The sequence below is a fragment of the Poecilia formosa genome, unplaced genomic scaffold (assembly GCF_000485575.1).
Source record: "Poecilia formosa unplaced genomic scaffold, Poecilia_formosa-5.1.2 Scaffold83, whole genome shotgun sequence".
Taxonomy (NCBI): Eukaryota; Metazoa; Chordata; class Actinopteri; order Cyprinodontiformes; family Poeciliidae; genus Poecilia; species Poecilia formosa.
In genome coordinates, this window is record NW_006800022.1 from 1,785,042 (window position 1) to 1,805,141 (window position 20,100).

The 20,100-nt window shown below is 39.7% G+C and overlaps 1 long non-coding RNA gene across 1 annotated transcript in view; it reads right to left on the minus strand.

Moving 5' to 3' along the window:
- Positions 1–1,988: 1,988 nt before the first annotated feature.
- LOC107836772 (uncharacterized) overlaps positions 1,989–20,100 on the minus strand; it is a 59,292-nt gene continuing 41,180 nt past the window's right edge. The window contains exons 4-5 of the long non-coding RNA XR_001662725.1: positions 2,908–4,085; positions 1,989–2,134 (exon numbers count right to left, since the gene is read on the minus strand). This is a non-coding gene — a long non-coding RNA (uncharacterized LOC107836772). The remainder of the gene's footprint in view (positions 2,135–2,907; positions 4,086–20,100) is intronic.

A 20,100-nucleotide genomic window follows, 5' to 3' on the forward strand; every position in this document is an offset into this window, starting at 1 on the left:
GGAGTTCAAAATACCAAACGCTGTTTTTATTTCCCGCCGCGTGTTTCCTCATCGCACGTAACTCCCAGAACAACAAGAGATCTTCAAATCAGGATCTGAGAAAAGCTGTCTTAATCGATGAAAATGGGAGAAAAATACTTAGGAGTTAATCTCTTGTGAAAATGACTGTAGTGTACAAAGTACAGTGGAAATGCCAAAAAACATCACAAAGAGCGAACACAGCCATTCAAGGTGCCATCTTGGATCTTAAGGCAGCAGCTTATACACAGTCTAAGAAACAGCTTGAGAATCTGTGCACCAGGACAAGATGTTTAACCCTTACTACAATAGTGTCATAAACTCTGCTTTAAATGCTTCTGGTTTTACTGAAACCATGGCAACATATGCGCCCCACTAATTGGTGCATATTTGACACATTATGGGAAAAGGATAACGGAGAACCATGACTGTGTTGAACATCCACCCAGAAGTGAGCCAATGACAAAGATGAGCGTCGTCCAGGCAACAGGTCAGAAATGTGCATTTAGTCATGATAGACGTAAAAAAAAAAAAGTAGCTATCTAGTAAGGGCATATTAGCAGCTAGTTAGCACTAGCCTGAACTGTCTCAAGTTCCACAATGCAATGCTGGTACTTTTAAGTAACTCAAACTGTTTCCATGATGAAAAAATAAATAAATAAATACACGACATTCGTTAAATAGTCCCTCCAGGACAATATTTAAGTCCTGTGAGTAACATATTTAAGACCAACTTACATTTTAAAATAATTATAAGAAATTTTAAGGCCCTAATTTTAGATGCAAGTAGTTCAGACTTTTTAAGGGTTCGGGACAAAACGACCAATGAGGAGACTTGTTCCTGGATGCATCATGATCACATGTAGTGAGGATCTTCTGGTGATCAAAGTTATGCTCTAGCTTTACATTGTTTCACGTTTGAATGCCAAGTACCTGAATTTGTAGAGATTACATATTCATTACCAATATTTTTCATCCAATGCGAAACAACAGATGAGGGCATCCCTAATCAAAATGATTCATTCAAAGACTAATGCAGCAGTAGAGAGTAAAGTATAGTATTGCTTCTTTCTTCACTCCCTTTGGGGTGGTACACCACTGTAATAAATAAGACCTCAGTCAGCCTTGTCCACATGAGGACATATGTAAATCTGCTGGCCAAGAGGCTGGTAAAAACACAACTCACTTCCCTCTGATCACCTTAATCCACATGACATGTTTAAGGTTTGCCGAGGCGGCTTAGCTTAATCAAAAAAATCTCCCCTCTTACTGCTGGTGTTAACCAGAAACAGCCACGCATGCCGTTTTTTTTTTTTTTTTTTTGCTTTATTTTCCTTTGCCCACTGTTTAGAGAACCAGGCCATAAACCATATGTGATTGTTGGAATTACAATAATGCAGGCAGTTTGTAATCCCTGCCAGAAGGGGACTGCTTAATCACAGCAGTGGGGTGAGGTATCACCGTCAGCAGACATTTGTCTACGATATTTGTAATCTATAGTCTCATTTGGAATCATGATCACTTTAATAACCAGCACATACAACAAGTACAGACTAGGAGAAGGAGGGTGGTGGGAGGGAAGGGGGAGTGAAAACATTTTTCATGCAACACATACTTTTCCCCTGATTAAAATTACCATAACATCCTGGGGGGGCAGTGAGATCTTTGCCATGCATTATTTATATCAAACAACCTTTAAGCACTTAATAGAACCTTTAGCAAATGCACACGCATGCCTAGGTGCAAAAGGAGAAATTAATATGCACGATCTGTGATGGCGCGATTTAATTGTTATTTATTTTACCAGTGCAATTACAAAATAATTAGCATTAGGCCATGGTGTGATTGAGCAAATAACCTGATCTAGACTCTTATCTAGAGCCGAGTACGGTAATCAGTGCAAAAAAAAAAAACAAACAAAAAACACTCGACTACTTCTGGAAGAGTTCGGAGACCATGTTGGTTGATTGATGATCGGTCATAATGCTAAATGGCACAATAACAGCGTTGTTGTTTATTGCCCTACCTTGTGCTGTTCCTCTCTTAAGGACATCCTAAGGGGCACCGTGCGTCCAACAATAACAAAAATCCTTCTTTTCAAATGGAGCTTGTAGCCCTGAAAGCAGAAAAACAGAAAAATAAATCAATAGCCACACAATCAACCCCAGGTGGCTTCAACATTTATTTGAAGCACAAAAAAACAAAAAAACAAAGACAAAAAGAGAAGAAGTTATTCAAGTTCCTTTTTTCTTTCAGTTTGTGATCTGGTGTCTTGTCCTCGTTTGGGCTGCTTTACTTCCCATTTGTCCAACCATGACTTAATATCATCTACATGTTTTTTTTTTTTTTTTTTTTCACATTACAACCTCAAACTTCAATTGGATAATGAGCAAGTCTTGAGCATGAAGGTATTAAATTCCAGCTTAAATCTACAAATTTGCACATTTTAAAATGGCCGTTTGAAATACGTTGCTATGTTTTATGTATGAAAATCATGACAAAAATGCTGACTATAAATATATATAACTATTAGTGCACCCACACTAATCTCACTAGACCAACCTTTCTCCTCCCTGTTTTAATAAGCTCCATCTTATCTTAGTTTTTATCGCAAGCAGTCATAAAATCTACTGCGAAGTCTACGGCTTAATTGGCGATAATTTATTACTGTATCACTGGTGACTGAATTGGCTTAAATTGTCCATGGGCAAGTTTATGCATAAGTGAAGCCTTAGAGGGATCTTAATTTTCAGAGCTGGAATGATGTTTGACAAAGTATGTGAAAGGTTAAAGAAAAGAGAAAAAAACAAAAGCATGTACAGTGGAGAAAACTGGAAAGGATTTCTGGAGGGAAAAAAAAAATCATCTACGAAAAGTATAACAAAGTACCTGAGAGATTTGGCCCTTCAGTTGATTTATCTACTGTCCCCGTCAAAGTCTCTGCAGAGATGACATTAGTGTCGAGAAACTGAGAAAAGACGTATGCCATATTGCACAAGGGTATGACTAAAACTGGAGTCCTTGCTTTTTGACCAGCCAATCACATCTATGCCAAGTTTCTGCAGAACTTCCCAGTCGAAACGGAAGCTTTCCAGGAACACGTAAGGCACGTTGGAATGTTCCTGGAATAGTTTTAACCTGCCGGTGCTCCGTGTGCTCATCTGATAAGAGTATTCAGAATGAAACATGCACAATAAACCCAACCTCTGCATCCTTTTACTTCCTTCCTCCTGGTTGCTAAATTACATACCAGATTTTTTATTTTTTATTTTTTTCTCTTTGACGGAGTGACAAATGCATTTTCCAAAAAGAGCCTCCGAATTGTTTTGGTTTCCCAGTAATGGTGTCGTTTTTATATTGTTTTAATTTTGCAAGCAGGAAGTTCATTTGGTGACAAAAGCGCTGGAACAAACTAATTTAACTTCTCCAAAAGTAAAGCCATTAAGTAGAAAAAAACAGATGCTGAATATGAAATTGAACACAGTTTAAATCTCATCAATAGGAGGACGTACGACAAGAGGTACATAAAATAAAATCCTTTCATTTCTGATGAACATTACCATATTTAACTGCTTTGACCTTCAAGTTTTTCCTGATAACTTCATCCAAGACCTTTAATTCAAATACACAGTGGTAGGCATACAGTTAAAGTTGTTCTCCCTGATGGCAGTTTAACCTTGAGGTAGTAATTAATCACCTCTAGGAAAATTTAATGACTTAAATAAGAGGTGAGTATCCTCTGAAGTAAAGCATATGCTCCTCCTGGATGCGCTGTCATCAAATTTAATGGGATGAACGGGAGACATTTCTTTAGCTAATGAATGTGGTCAAAATGAAGTCGGGTTGATAACGGATTTAACTCTGGTCTCCATGGAGACCCAGCAAGTATAAATAAAAACCACCCAGTGAATCCATATTGCGCGACACGTTTTAGACTTTCAGTGTGTACTGTGCTGGTTTGTCATTAGGGGCATTGAGGACGAGTGTGGGAACTTGGTTTGGTATCCCGGTGCCGCCATTGACCAGGGCCGGATTTAGAAGGATGAGGGCCAGCAGTTTCGGGTGCCCTGTCCAGAAAAACAGAGGAAAACAAAACAAAGATAAAGGTACTTTATTAGGTAGAGCTAAACATCAGCAAGTTTGAAATGTCCCACACAAAACTGCTCCACGTTGGTCCCAAACAGACATACAATTCATTTAAAAAAATAATATTTCAGGCGCTCCCAAAACCTGGCGCCCTGGGTTACTGCCCCATAAACCCTTTCTAAAGTCCAGCCCAGATTTTGACAACTACAGGAATTTTGTCCACTTTTCTTTGGATGATTACTTTCATTTAGCCACACTGGGAGGTTTGGAAGCCTGTTTTAAGTCATGCCACAGCCTCTCAATATAATACAAGTCCAAACTTTGACTGACCTACTGCGATAAATTCATTTTGCGGATTTTGAGCCATTGGTACGTAATCTTTCGTGCCTCCAGTCATTATTGTTCTGCATAACCCAAGTACGTGTTGAGATTGTGGTAACAAAACCAACAAACGGACATTTCCCCTCATAAAAATTGATATATTTTTGGCTAATTTCTTCATTTTTCTTGTTCTCTAGTTCTCACTTGAGTACTTTGCTGTAACAAACCCTTAGACTGCCTAGCCTAGCGTTAGCACAATAGCATTCAAATAGCATTGAAGAAAAGAAGCGGTGTTCTCATCATTAGAGCAAAATCAAAGGTAAGTTGGATGTTTGTTAAACTTTTTAATTCTGTAATTTTGAGTGATTGTTCATCTCCACTTTATCATGAATACTAAGAGGTCAAGCCAGGTTTGAATTTTGCGTGATCCTGTATCATAATTATTGAATAGATGTTCAAGGGGCAGTGACTGTGGAGTTTTTACAGGCACAAAAGTCATTAGTGATGATCGGTACATTTCTGTCCAATTTTTGCTCGACTTCAGTCGAGGCTAATTAGCATACTTTCAAACCGAGGCCTTGCTCCTCCTGCCAGCTCTGTTCTCTTTATTTAGCCAGTTAATTTCCCACAGCCAGTCCGAGCCAGCCTCTACCTCAGTCAGTCAGCTTTGGAAGTTGTTCATTTTTTATTTTTATTTTTTCCCATTTGCAATGTTACCGCGTGGTAAACTGATGTATTTACTTCTGGTCTGTCATGCAGTGCTAAGTGTGTGATAATGTTGTGCAGAGGGAGTGCATTGTGGTCTGCTGTCGAGTTGCTTGTGGAGAATTCCTCCTATCAGCTTCCGACGCCTCAGAGGAATCCCCGTGAAACCCGGTCTATCAGTCCATTCAGGTTCTTTGACTCACTAACTGATGGTGCTGCCTCAACAGAGAGCTGTGGAGAAAATCTTTGCTTCACTACAGATTCAAGAAAACGTATAAAACGACAATAAATGAGGAATTTCTCAAGAGCGATGTTCTTAGTCATGTTCCCCACCAAGAAAGAGATGACATCTGCCGAGTGTGCAAAGTGGTTGGTTGCAAAATGTCCTAATAGAGGCATGTTTCGTTGTCTCCTCACTTGAAGTCTTTTTGTTGCTGTTGTTTTGACTAAACATCTTGTTCATTATCACACAAGCTTCACTGGAGATTTTGTTACTTTTGTCCAGTCTCCATTTCCAGCGATCAACCAACATCCGAGAAATTGTTGTGTGCCTTTTATCGCGTTGTGTTCGATTCAGACGACGTTCTCTTTTCACACAAAGCCCTATGACGTAATTTTGCCAGCTCTCTGCATCTACTCCATTCGTCTTGTTCCACAACTGCAGAGTTGTCGGGACTTGCATCCTTCTAACATCTGTCGAAATACTCAATGTGCATAATGAGAAGGAAAATGAAAAAAGCCCAAATTGTCTAAGTCTGGAACAAAACTTCAGCCTTGAGAGTGATAGAAACACTGGTCCTTTTAAGCTTTATGTCTCCCACAGAAACTCCAACGAAAGAGATAGAGAGAGACTGACAGACAAGCGGGAGAAGTCTAAGTGTTTCATGATGTAGCTGAAGGTGTTGTTGAAGCTGTCCTCAAGGTCCATGACTGAAGTGCAAGGTGAGATTGTTAAGGTGTGACAGGAAAGCTGTTGGTCCAGAAGGGCTTTAGTTCTTTGTGACAGGAGGCATGTGAGGAGACTGTAGAGCGTTCTCCTGAAGTGAACACGTTTGGGGAAAAAATACCTTTAGCCATTGGGGCTGAATGAGATTCAATTTGGTTCGCTTAAGCCATTATAAAAGTACGTCCTCAAATTCAAAGTCTACGGTGCCCAATGGATGTTGGCGAGCTTCATATTTTATTTTTTGGGGAAAAAAAAAAACAAACAAAAAAAAAAAACTTGAGATCTATCATGGTTTGTTTTACTGACCAAAGTGCAGGAAACCAACGGGGATGGTTTTTTTTTAATTTTTAACGAAGGGGATAAAAAAAAAAAAGACTTATTTGCCCAGAGAAGTACAGATAGAAAATATAATGTAGGAATAGACAAACACAGGAAACTAACACAAAAGCCCAACACATAAGCTATTCAACAGCTAAGGAAAGCCTCATCAAAACGCAAGCAAGATCAACAGAAAAAGAATAGATGAGAATGAGTCCAAATAACAAAAAAAAGACCAAACATGTGAAACCAAGAGAAAGCAAAAACCAAAGCAACTCTGAATCCTGACAAAAACATTTCAGTGGGGGAAAAAAACTGTCACACTAGTTAAACTATTCCAATAGAAATGAAAGTGAAACTTTACTTTTGGGGTTGATAACGGTTTCTGTTTGCTGCATTTTGAAATTTGCGTTGAACGTTTTCCTAATGAATCTTCCACAGGAAGGCAAGAAAGTGTGAGTTTTTCCATTAAGTTTATCGTAATTCCCTCTAATTATAGTCTTGCGGCTCGGCTCAGATGGGAGAATGCCGTTGTCAGTCCAACAATCCTAAATTGCAAACAAGCTGTTGCTGTAGTGGCTGTGTTTCAACTGAACCTGCCAAAGTGGAGCTTATATAGTTAGTGGCTTTAAGATTGCTTAGAGCTTGTTCTCTATTTTCATTTTTTTCCTTTTCAGTCAAGAAAACCCCCAAAAAACTTTCAATTATCTCCACAGTTAAGCATTAAAGATGTGAAGATGTGGCAAACAGCAACGGTTTGGAGAGACGGATAAATGATGAAAGTCTTAAAGCAGATTTCTATTTTTATTTATTATTTATTTTTTTCCCCCAGACTGACTGAAACAGGTACTGTAATACAAATGGACAATGGAAAAATTTCCTAACCATCCCGTCCCCTTCAATTTAATGTTTAATGTCAAGGCCACATATAATTACGGCGAGCTTATCTCGTCATCGCCTTGCAGCGGGGAGCCTTCAAAGCCCGATCAAAATGCATATATGCTTTTGATCCAATATCTCTGCCCCCTTTATCATGTTTCGGCAGGATTATTGGGATCACTGTCTGTCGGAAGCAATCTGAGGACCCAGATGGAAAGCATGACCAGCCAAACTCTGTTTTTCTGCTTGGTTAATCCGACAGCACCTTCTGAGGAGATCCAATTAAATCTCTCCTTCAAAGAATATGTGACTGCCCGGGCATAGAGGAGATGAGATGAGAATGACGGGCGGCGAAGGAAGGAGGGAGGGGGGGAAAGAAAAAGGATACTCCGATGGGAAGGCGATCTTGTGTTTTAATCGTAGTGGATCGCCGTTATCCGGTTGAATCCGGCGCCGCGCACCAGGAAACCACGTTCTGGACAGTGGGAGATTAAAAGTGCTTTATGTGTGTGTGTGTGTTTTTTTTTTATGAACATGGAGGGCAAAAATGAATGCATGGGAGTTACGAGGCCGCGCGGATAAACACATCATATATCTGTTGATTAAGGTGATAAGATAAACACCCTTTTAGATGAGATTTGTCAGCGCCTGTGATTACAGGGCAGAACACAAATTTCACAGTGACACACTGGATTAACACCATAAATTACTGCTTGAGCCTCAGAGAGCGAGGGCCATCTTTTCTCTTGGCGGCGGGGCGATTCATTCGCGGCACATTCATAATGCCAATTATGCGTTTTGTGGCGCACTTTCAGTCGTGATGCTTTCTTGGAACGGTTTCGCCGGCAAATTACTCGACTTCTGGAGCGACTCATAACTGGGCCGAATGAAAGCGGGGGAAAAAATGGAAAAATAAAAAACTCAGTGAATTGTTTTGGTGTGCTCTCTTGCAAGTTTATGGCCTAAACTTCAAAGTTTATTAATATTGTTTTGCAGAAATTGTTTGGTAAAAATGTCCAAGTCCATTTAATATTTCCACAGTGATTCACATTTTATTATATGGTACGCACAAGCCCACAGTGGTGTAAAATTATAAAGTGTAATATGGTGTCCAAATCTATTTTCTATTCGTCTTGAGTGAATTAACACTTTGTAGAACCATGATTTTTTTTCTGCTGCAGCAGCGTCTAGTTGGAGGTTTAACTCAGTAAGTAGCCCTGTTGCTTTTGTTGATCAATTCAGAGATTTGCTTAGACATTGATTATGCAAGTGCTTCTAGTGTGCTGGAGGGAAAATTGCTCCATGTTGTGAAAATGGCTTCACGCAGGGCCTGCAGAGACTGAAACAGTCTTGGTAAATATCCGTTGCCATCAAGACACAAATATTGTCTTTCGACTCAGGTCAGGGGAAGACAGAGTGGTCCAAATACATGATGTATTCATTAAGAAAATGTAAATATCAGATACACATTTGCGTTACTAAGCAACCTTAAAGTGATCAAAACATTTACACGCTAAACCCTGTACTTAAACTACCAACATGCTACTTAAAGCTAAATTGGCTAGGTAGATTTCTAATTTAATCAAGTAAATATTGAGTTATTTCATAATTTCAGCAGAATCCCCAGTGTTACTATGAATGATGGGAGATGCAGTCGTCCCAACAAATGTCCAACGCCTTGCTTTTGCATGTCCACAATCCTGCCACATTTGCCATCAGCAAGTCATTACAATGTGAATGCCGAACAAAAAACTAAAATAAAATAAAATAAAAAGCCAGATTTGATCCAAACCGTTTAATTTTAGATGAAGTTTTTCCAATGAACTGCTTCTTATTTTTCCTCTTTGAAGCTTAACTCCTGACAAGCTGAACATTCAAATGCAGGTAAATCTCTGCAAATTGGAATATGTATATTTCATGAGCAGGCAATCATGTGGGGTTTTTTCCACTTTGTTAAACAGCAATGGTTAGTTGGCTGCTGTGAGTGTGTGTGCGTGTGTGTGGTGTTTTCCTGTCAAGCTGTGGATGACGAATGAAATTCAGAATGTTTAAGGGGTTTGAACACAAGGTCAATTACAGCTGGATGCGAGGCTTAAGTTTGCAAATTTGATAAATGCAGATTGATGTATTTGTAATGTTTACTCAATAATTCTAAAACGAGAAGTTGTGTGAAGTTGAACCCGTTCCAAATACGATTTTGCTACAACGTTTAAAGACTTTAAAGCAGCAGAGGTGCTGACTTCCCACATAAGAGTTTAGACCCCATTTTCTCTATCATAGTGGGGGGTGGAGGGGGAAAAAAATCCTCTTAGGGCTCAAAACCGATTTAATAAAAACTTTTCGTTTTTTTTTTTTCTCCACTGGAGTGTACATAGAACTCTTCGCCACACTTAAAGAGATCTTGAACACGAATATAATGGTGTGCCATCACAGTGTGACAGCTGCTCCGAACAATGCAGTGTGACATCCTGCAGAGTGGATAGTCCACCCTGGAAGTGATCCCTGACCAAATCTCCAAATAACCCGTAATTTTCGGTGTGGAGTCTTGAGCATTTGTCCTGGTTATCCGTGGCACCCCGAGACATCTTATGTCTGCCTTCTACTAATGAGAAACACTCCGAAAGTGCTGCTGAAGATGTCTCGCTGTGTGGAAATTACCCCCAGCAAAAACACTGGAAGGCCATATTTGGTGCTTAATATACAGAGCTATGTATGTTAAATTAATTTCCTTAGCAGAGTACACATTACACAGAGGCAGAGAGGATTTCTAATGGTCTTACTGACTTCATGAAGTAGATATTTTATATTTCTTAACTACGGTACTCTCCTCCTTTGAGCCTTCTTGTTTGCATAAGAAGGCAACAGAGTGTTGCTACTAAAATCTATTAGATGATCAAGTCCAAAAACGCTTGCATATGTTATAATTAAGTTATTGTCAAATAAAAGTACAAATCAAGTTTCTGCCTCCAACAGAAGTCTCCAAGAGTAATTCTTGAGAATCTAAAGCAACGCAAATGTGTTCAAGTATTTTTTATTTGCTTCTATTGTAATTGGTTTGTATTCTTTTCTCATTTTCCTTAGCTCTGTCAAATAAGTAATTGTCTGAGAAGGTTAACATCTGTTGTCAGTTGATTGGCCTATTTTCTTCCTGGCTTCTTCAGGTGTTTTTAATGCCATTGTTCATTAAGTGTGCTGATGACAGCCTCCAGCTGAAAGGCTATTGCCTAAAAAAAAAAAAAACAAAAACATTGATTTCTGGAGTATTTGATTTCCTTCTACTGTGTTTTGAGATTTCAACACAGTGGTGATTTCACTTATGTTCCCATTTTCCTCCTTGGTCACTTAAACTATTTAGTTCTAGCGACAAAAGAAAAACTTCTTATTTTTACAGACCGCTACACATCTTACCACCATTTTCAATAATACATAAAATAATAATGACCTGAAAAGTAGGCTTGCTCATTTTTTTCCCCATCTACATTTACCTTTTAAGGTAAATTAGAATAGAAACAAATCCCTGATTTGCTGTGAATTAAAATTCCACGTCCTCGGTCATGGAAATGAACTTGTTTGACGTTCGTGATAACTTTGATAAGTACATGTCAACACGAGTTAAAGAGGACCCGATTATTCCTTGAAGCACATTACAAATCGGGGTTTGGAAAAACTACACATGAAGCCTCCGGTCTTCGTTTTGGTCGCTTCCGTCCATTGTGGGCATTAGCTGTCGCTCCCGTTTGGCGTTCATTCAACTCTGCACATGATGTTTGATGCAGTACGCTGCATCTGTCAGTCTCATTGAAGGGACTGATTGTGTCCTCGGGGGAACGCCGTTTTAATCAGATGCCCGACATTCTGCTTGCAGAAGGGTGTTTTTCATTTTCCTTCACGTCCATCGAATGCCATCACCTTTGAAAAGTAAAATGACTAATTGCACCACTTCAGACATTTTTATCACATATGCTTTTGTAAGAGAAAACATGTGTTCTCCCTGATTAAATCAGAATGAACGTTAAATGGCACACAAGTTGTAAATTATCCCATCAGAAACCTACAAAATCCATCAAAACCATGGCAAAAATGTGCAGTTTTGTTTTCCTATTCCATCATTTTTTTTTTTTTTTTATTTCAATGGAAAAGCTTGTGCACCCTCTTACATTTTGGTTGCATTCCAGTTTTCACTGCTCCAGACTTGCTTATAAATGTGTCCCCATTCTACAAATGCGTAGCTTGAATGAAGCAGGATTTACTTTTGTCCTTTTCGAGTCGGCCTATTTCAGGGATGACCAGCTCCAGTCTTTAAAAGCCAGCGTCCTGCATAAGTTAGACGTTCCCCTGGTTTAACACACCTGAATCAAAGGAATGACTCAGTACAAGGACTCCGATGCATCTCTGCAGTATGTCATGAAGTTCTGCAGTCGTTACTCAGCCGCGTTACAGCAGGGACCAATCTAAAACATGCACACACCTGCTGTTGGGGAGCGGAGTCGCTGCTCAGCCTTGTCCACTCAACACATGCTTTGCAACTGTCTGACAACTAATCCCCAGAAATCACTTAAATGGGGTGTATTACAGGTTTTCAGGCACACGGTGCCATTTATAGCACAAACAAGTTACCATTTCACCTTCTGTTGTCATGAAAACGCTGTATATCAAAAATAACTTAAAAGAAAATTGGCTCCACATCATCATTCTCCTGAGATGGCGATAGAAAGAAACCAAAATACTCAAAGTTGCCTCTGATTTGTTTCCACACCTGTTTCTTCAAGTGTCGTTTTGTCTCGATAATCTTTGAATTCAGCCAAGTCTTTTTTTTTCTTTTGCACCTCCACATCGTTTTCTTTTCTCAAGGCCTTCTCGCTATTGTCGATGGGCGCCCTCACCAGCCATTGCTTGTTATTTTGCAAACCTCGAAAATACTTGACGAGAACAATGAACTGAGTAGAAAAGCTGGTGGTACTTGTCACATATTTTCTAAAATTCTTACAATTTTTTTCCCCATAAATTGAGGTCAGGAGACGGTATAATTGTTCAGACTCAAACAGAACTCAGTGTTGCTTACAACTTTTTGTATATTCTTGAGCTTGGTGAAAACGTTTAAAGCTCTGTCAACACCCATGCGAGTTGCCGCCCTTTGCTAAAATATAGATTAGGTAGAATAGAAAGTACAGATCTAGCCGGCTGCTTTATGTTTAATTATATTCAGCTAAACCTGCAATGAGCTCACAAATGGAAAGCAAAAGCGCCGTAATTTGTATGAATTGCTGATTCGTAGCGCACTGTTTGGAAATGAAACTAACTTAAATGACCACATGCATCACAGGTAAACAACAGGAACGGCGGATGATCTGTCAGGTGAAATGGAGCGGAGAACACACTTGAAGCATCATCGCGCCGGCTAAGGATGTACGAGTTTTACGCTTGCTCGTGCGAATACTAATTGGAAGCTTGAGAAAGGAGAACATTTAGCAGATCTGTCATGACAAATTGAGGGGGGGGAGGAAGCAGTACCTGTAATTATGGGACAAAAAAAAAACAAAACTTTATGATGCAAGTAAATGTTTTACAAAGTGTGGTGTGCATATTTATCAAAATTCAGTCAAGAATTTACAAAAGCGTATGTTTCTACAAGTTTGGCTAATGTAGAGACTAAAATTCTTGCCTGTCCTTTGCAAAATATCCCAATCTGAAATGGATTGAGAGGAGAGCCTTCTTTTGTACTGCAGCGCTGGTTTTATGATTAAAAGGCGGTTGTGTCACTAGCTTACTTGTCTCTGCTGCAGAAAAGCATTTCTGTCACATTCAATCACAATGAAGCAAAAAGTTTGTGTAACATGGAAAAAAACAACAACAACAAAAAAAAGTTCAAAGTTCAAGCACTGCAACAGGCGATGTGTTTGGTGAGCAGGTAGATGACTCTAAACAGGTCCCGGTGTCTCAGTTTGTCTCACTAACTTTCCCGTTGTTGCGGCATGAAAGGAAATCTTTATTCCAGCACGAAAATGCGACGCCGTTTTTCTTCGCCGCCCCAGCTACACCCGTCGCTGCGAGGCTCTCCCTTCGCAACCACTGAAGTGACACTGGAACATTTGCATGACAAAAAAAAAAAAAAAAAAAAAAGAAAACATAGGGTCTTATAGATATTCCTCTCCTATCTGAATTTCCCCCTTAGTTCTTTTTTTTACTTTTTTTTTTGCGGGCCCTGCTAACCAGGGGACAAATAATTGTAAGGAATCTTGCTCCTTCTTCTTCCTTCTCGCTCCTCTTTTTAGCAGTAATGATGCTAAGCCTTTTGAGGTGAAACCAGGCTAGGGAACCAATTAGGGATTCTGAGTTTAGCCGGCTTCAGAGCGGGAAAGGTAGGAGGACCGATGATGTACTTTGTTAGGTAATAACACAGAATTTAGCCCTGCTGACGATCTCAGCCGGAGATGAATTTGGAGAAACTTTGTGTAATATTTGCGGGCGGGAGAACGGGACCAAGTCATACTAACTGCTTAATCCCAGAGATATCAGAACAAGACGATGGGGAAGAACGGGATTTTTGTCGTCTTGAGGTATTTAATCCTCTAAATCAAGTCAAACACGCAGCCTGGACTTCCTCCTCAAAGAACAAAAATCAATTACTGATGCAAAAACATGATCAGGGCGCCTGAAAATCCTTGGAACAAATGGGTCAGCATCTTGCCATGCATGAATAATGACGCGCCGCTTGGACTTTCTGCACTCGTCTTCGCTACCCTGCTGTCTCCTCTTCTTCTTCTCCTCGTCGACTCCCTCGCTGCCGATTGCTTTCTCTCTTCCAGGCGCGTAGAAATGAATGCCTCAGCTGTGAAATTTCCATGAGACTTGTGAAACGAGAGCTCGAAACAAAGACTGCAGCTGTGTTTTTGAAGTGAGGGAAGCCTCTCTCTCTCGGGAACAACTTGTGGAGCTGTCGATTTTTTTATTTACCCCCCCCCTCCATAGACATTTCCCCCCTCCTGTTCCTTCATTGTCGCACCACCGGTTTCCAGTTGGCTCTCTTTGCTGAAAGATTTGCCCTCCTTCCATTTTCACCCATGCTCATTATGTCCACAATAAGGCCTGTGGCTACACACACAGGAAATATTGATTAAAGCCAAAGCGAGGGAATCAAGAGTACGAGAATGAGTGGCAGGGGGCCGACGATAACCAATTGGACTTAATTTCAAGTGTACGTTGTAGTTGTCGGGCATAGTCAGTATTTCTCCCAGAAATTACAACAGAAACGACCAATTGGGATAGGAATGACCTAATAAAATACTGGAAAAATGCCAGAAACGGCAACATATAAAAAGCTACATACTGACAATCATATCAAAACAAATACTCAACAAGAACCAGCAGAAAGTCAGTTATTCCTACAACTCATGCCCCGCCAATAGATTGTGTTTGTGCAGCGAAATTCAGTGACTGAAGTGATTGTTTTCCTAATGAGATGAATGCTTAAACACATATTACTTATTTACTCGCCTAATTTTTGAAAACCTTTGAAAATAAACTTCTCTAGCGTAGCTCGTTTGACATTTTTTATAGCTTTTTAATAGCTGCTATATATACACGTATGCTACTGAATTTGCTCTTAGCCACACAACTGCAGTTTTAAAATAGCGTTACCTTGATAATTAGCAAAGGCCCAACTTACTTTTTTTTTTTTCCCCATTGCTTTTGTTTCTATGCGTTTCTAAAAAAGACAAACAGTTCAAGCTATCTTTGTGTGAGCAAAGTAAGCAAGTACACGGACCGTTAGCCATCTGTCTGGGAGTTCACATCGTCCGTTTTATATTTAGACCCATTTGATTCAGCAAAGCTAATCCTCGGTAACATGAGGTTAAAGTAGCATATGAGTTGTCCAGTCGTAATTCAATTAACTTGAACAAAAGATGGGAAATCAGCTCATGTGGTGGAGTAATATTAAGCCGATTTAAAGATCACAAGACATTTTTGTTTAATGCAACTTCAATGAGATGGACTTTTGTAACGTTTTTAGCTATATTTAAAATATATATATATTTTTTTTCAACTGTAAGTCTTGATTTTAGGTATTTCATGTTGATTTTTCAGAATATTATGCAACCAATTTGGTGACAAGAGGTTATCACACTGTTTAACCTCAACGTAGCTTAAGGCATGTTTCTTTTTGTCTTCTGTATGTACTAACATGATGCATTATCCCAACTTATTACTTTTTTTTAAACACCAATTTTACCTACTTGTACTTAACTGTATATTTTATTGTGGTATAATAACCAGGATATAGTCATGTTATCTAGTTTATTTTTGTTTTGTTTTATGTAAAGGCCTTAGAAAAATATAAACCCTTACCGGGTGTACTTTAAATTGTTACAAGATTTAAGTAAGAAAGTTTCACAATAGCTTTTTTTAACCGACTCATTGATTTTCAGATCGATTTCATCTTTTTTTTTTATTTCTCCACGTCATTCATATAAAGGTCAGAGGTGACAAACGGTTCCATTCCTGGCAATATCTGTTAGAAATCGATTCCGTTCCCTGCTGTTCCTCCACCAAATCAGCAAATTGCAGAACTTGCGGCCATGCTGTGGGGAAGGTGGCGGCGGGGACAGCCAGGCTTGGAGCGGAGGCGGAAGAGAAGGGAAAGATCTTCAAAGCGTCTGCTTTACAAGTCTGATGTGTTCTCGCTAGCTGTGCTAAAATCCTTTGTGTCTCATTAGGCTGCGATTTTTTTGGACCGGGCCTTTGTGCGCCGGACAAATTCTGTTTGAAATGCAAGCAGGGAGATGGATCTCTCGGCTGCCAGCATACGCTGCGGGCTCCGGCTTTGTTAGGTAAAAAGGAAAAGGGATCACGTGTCGCCATAATTTTTGTTTATTTTGGACACAAATTTGATAAACCAGAGGTGTGCTGTATTTAATTGGCGAAACAAAAGGATGCACATTTTGTTGTTATTCAGCAGAATTGAAATATCCATCTTCAATTATGTAGAATCATAAAGTGGAACCAGAAACAATTTTGCTGGATTTTCTAAAAACATGCCTAACATGAGTTAAAATATGTGGAAATTGGGCACATTTTGATTTTAATTTCTTCTTATTTCGTGTTCACTACATGAACCATGTTGGTAAGTAACTGGTGTGTTGATATATAGGGAAGAATATTAAGACATGGTGTGAAGTTTTTCTTCTCTAATTTTCTGAAATCCAACACTACAGCATGAAAGAGTCCAGACTGCACCAAGAACACATCAAAAGTCAGCTCTACGAGAAGTTTTCTTTGGTTGTGTTTAGATCAGAATGAGAACATTTGCTCATTAAGGAGTTGTTTTGAAATGCAGCAGTCAGTTCAGTTTTGCAAGACTTATTTTTTGTGCAGGAATGAGAGTACATGAAAGGGTTATGTTGGGACGAAGAGAGAAACGCCATCAATTCCTCCATATTTAACAGCTGACTGAGTAAAGAAGAAACAGAACTGCTAGTCTGCAGAAAGTCACAGCTAAAAAGAACAAAAAGGGATAAAAAAAAAAAACTAGTAAGGATGTAATTAGCTATTCACAGGATGAAAGCAGCCTGAAATGTAATATTTACAAAGTCAAAACTTTCCCCATCATGTTCTCATGAGGTCTTTCAGCAAATTTGTTCTAAAACAGCAAGTAGATTTGTAAAAAAAAAACAAAAAAAAAAAAGTCAGTGTAGCAAAATCCTTAGTTTTTGCATCAGTACAACCACATCTATTGGGAAAACGTGTCCTTTTCCAAATAAAAACATGAAAACAACAATCCAACTTCAGACAAAAACACTGGACATTTTTGATTTCTTACACATCCCTGAAGTAATATTTAGTTGCGAATTAGTTGAGAATTTCCCCAAATCAGTCTCCGAAGGGGTCAAACAATTTCTAGAATCCTGAATTTGTAGATATGCACCAAGACAATTGGACCACATTACAGAGTTACTCTTTTATTCCACCTTATAGAGTGTGTCTGATGTCACTCCACCAGTTTCCTACTCCGTTATGTTATCCTTGTTGGTCCAGAACCAAAAAGGTGTTCCCTTACTGGTGTGTTTGTGGTTATCGTCTTGAATTTAGTTTCCCCGAGTAGAAAATCTTTTTCTCCACCAACATCAACTTTCTCAATTCACACCATATGCAACTACACACACCTCTGATTTGGTTTGTGATCCAGTCACAAAACGGCAGCATCAAAGCCATGACGTTTGGTCTCTGGGTGTTCCATCGCTCTACAACGCTCACGAGTAAATTTCAAACCAAACATAGGGATTGATCTCGCTATTGATGTTGTACTGCCGTTATTTAAAACCACTGCATGTTTTCAGGGATGTTTTCGAGCTTCTACCGAGACTCCACGCTCTCGCCGGATAATGATTTCCATTCTGTTTCGCTTCCTCAACTTTGTTTTAATGAGCCATCTTCAGTTGTGGCCCTGCTTTTCACCTTGCAACCCTCACATCTTTCCAGGTCCTTAACCGCACATTTCTCTACAGTATCTCTGGCACACGGTGACTCATTTGCCGTCTTCAAATAAAAAATAAAAAAAAGTGGATGGAAATCAAAGCTGCGGTGAAACAGCCCAGTCACACGTTGCTACAAAAAAGAAATAAAAAAAATCCTCTAAATGCCACACAAATCATTTATCATGAACAAACTTATACACGCTTCACCCAGCCAGCAGGGGAGGGCTGATTTGAAATATAGATGAGGGAGGAAAGGAAGCGCGGCATAAAATTTGCATGAGCTTATGAATCAAATATCTGTGGAGGTATTAAGGAGACAGTCGGGGCGATCCTCTCCAACTGGCTGTCTTCATCGGGCGAAAAACGCTTTGGCCGTTCCACACCGACGCTGTACTTTAAGGATACCTGCCGCCGCAATCGGGCGCACAACAGAGACGCTGACGACGCGGAATGCTAATGGCGAACAGGATTCCAGGATGAGATAAATCACATCAGAAAGACGTCGCGTGACCCGCTCGACTTATGCACAAAAAAAAAAAAAAAAAAGGCTTACGTATGTTTGCCGAGGGCGTTCGCGGTGAGAGTTTATTAAACCAACACGCGGCGCTCACAACCATCCCAATGTTCAGAAGCATTTTTCTCCGCTGTCAGTTCCGTGACAGATGTAAATTAGGCTGGAGACGCTGGAGGGACGCATCTTAGAGCCATTCCACAGAAACATATGGTTTCTAAGAAACCGAGCAAGAAATATCATTAAATTGAGTGAGCAAATTACAATAGATGGAGTCGACTTTTTTTCTTTTTGTAAAGAGAATCCAAGCATGATTTTGCAAATGGAAATATTTTTCTGCGAAAGTGGGTTTCTTTACCGATTTGATTTTTAAAAGACGGGCTTTGTGGTTTGCCAATTTCTTTTTTTTTGTTAAGCCTCGTGTGAACTTCCTCTTTTGCTTAGCCTTGATTTATCTGCGATGTGGTAAGTTCATTAGCCGCAATCACTGAGGCTTGTCAGAACCGCACTAAAGTGATTTTGTTAATGACTCTGGAGATGGATCATCCTGATGTATGTAGGCGTCTCGAAAGGAAAACAGGGTAATGTGGCTGCACTCAAGACTTGGGCCTCCATTGGCTCAGCGAATGCTCTCAGAGAACAGTCAACACCTTCTCATTATAGTGGGGAAAAAAACAACAACCCACACACACAGAGCAGCAACAATCGGCTTGCTTGAACAGCGTCGCTTTGAAGAGAGAAAACAGAATCTCGGAATATTCGACTTCTTACTTCGCTCGGTAGCCATTTTTTTTTCTGCTTCGTAACCGAGAGGTGTTTGAACTTAAGGTCACAAACGCGGCTGAAGAATCTCCGTCAGGACTTTCGGGTCAGAGCCGAGTTCAAGGCTTTGTCAATTAAGGCCTTGATGGAGAAGTAGCGGAGCGGTATCAGACAATCACACCGCGACAATAAAGTTTGGCAGTTTGCCTGTGGTCATTTTGTGCTGGATGTAACAGAAAGCACAACGATGCACTTTAGTCTCATCAATCCACAGAATGTTTTGCCAAAATTCTTGTGAGTTATCAAGCCGTTTTTATCAATGTGAGACGGGGCTTTGAAGGGTTTTTGGAATGCATTGCCTCTCTCTATTCTGTATTGTTGAATCGTGTCGACCTTAACTGAGGCCTTCAGTGCTTTAAAATGCTGCTCCGGGTTCTATTTTGACTCCCTGGTTGAAGCATCTGGTTGTGGAGTAATTGTGTTGGGGCCGCCACACCTGGGAAGGTTCATCACTGTTCAATGATTTTTCTATTTGTGGATAATGACACTCACAACCGCTGACTGGGGAAAAAAAAAGAAAAAAGAACTGGGTCAGTTGTCTTGGACTCTTAGTAGAGGGGGGTCCAGCCATCACATAATGTGCAACAGTTTTAAGGGTTGTTTTTGTAAACAGGGCTGTTTGTGAGGAGAATCTAGGACGGATATTTAAGTTATATAAAATCTTTACTAAATGCTAGGTGGGCTACTGTCTGGTAAATGACAGCAGCTGCCCTGCAGATTATTTTTTGACAACTCAGCATGTATGACAAAACGGCTACAATTCATTTCATAGCATTATTATGATGAGCCATTCACAGCCATCACCTGCAAGCAAATGGTTTTTGCATGCAACATGCCATTTGTTGCAATCTGAAAGAACAAAAAGTTAAAAAAGAAAGATTTTTCCTTTATGTTTTTATTAGTTTTAACACCATCACCGTCGACTCCACTTAGATGATATAGCTATTTACGATCCATGTGTTTTTACCGTGACAGAATATTTTATTCAATAAACTTTAGAAAATGATCCTGGGTGGTTTTGG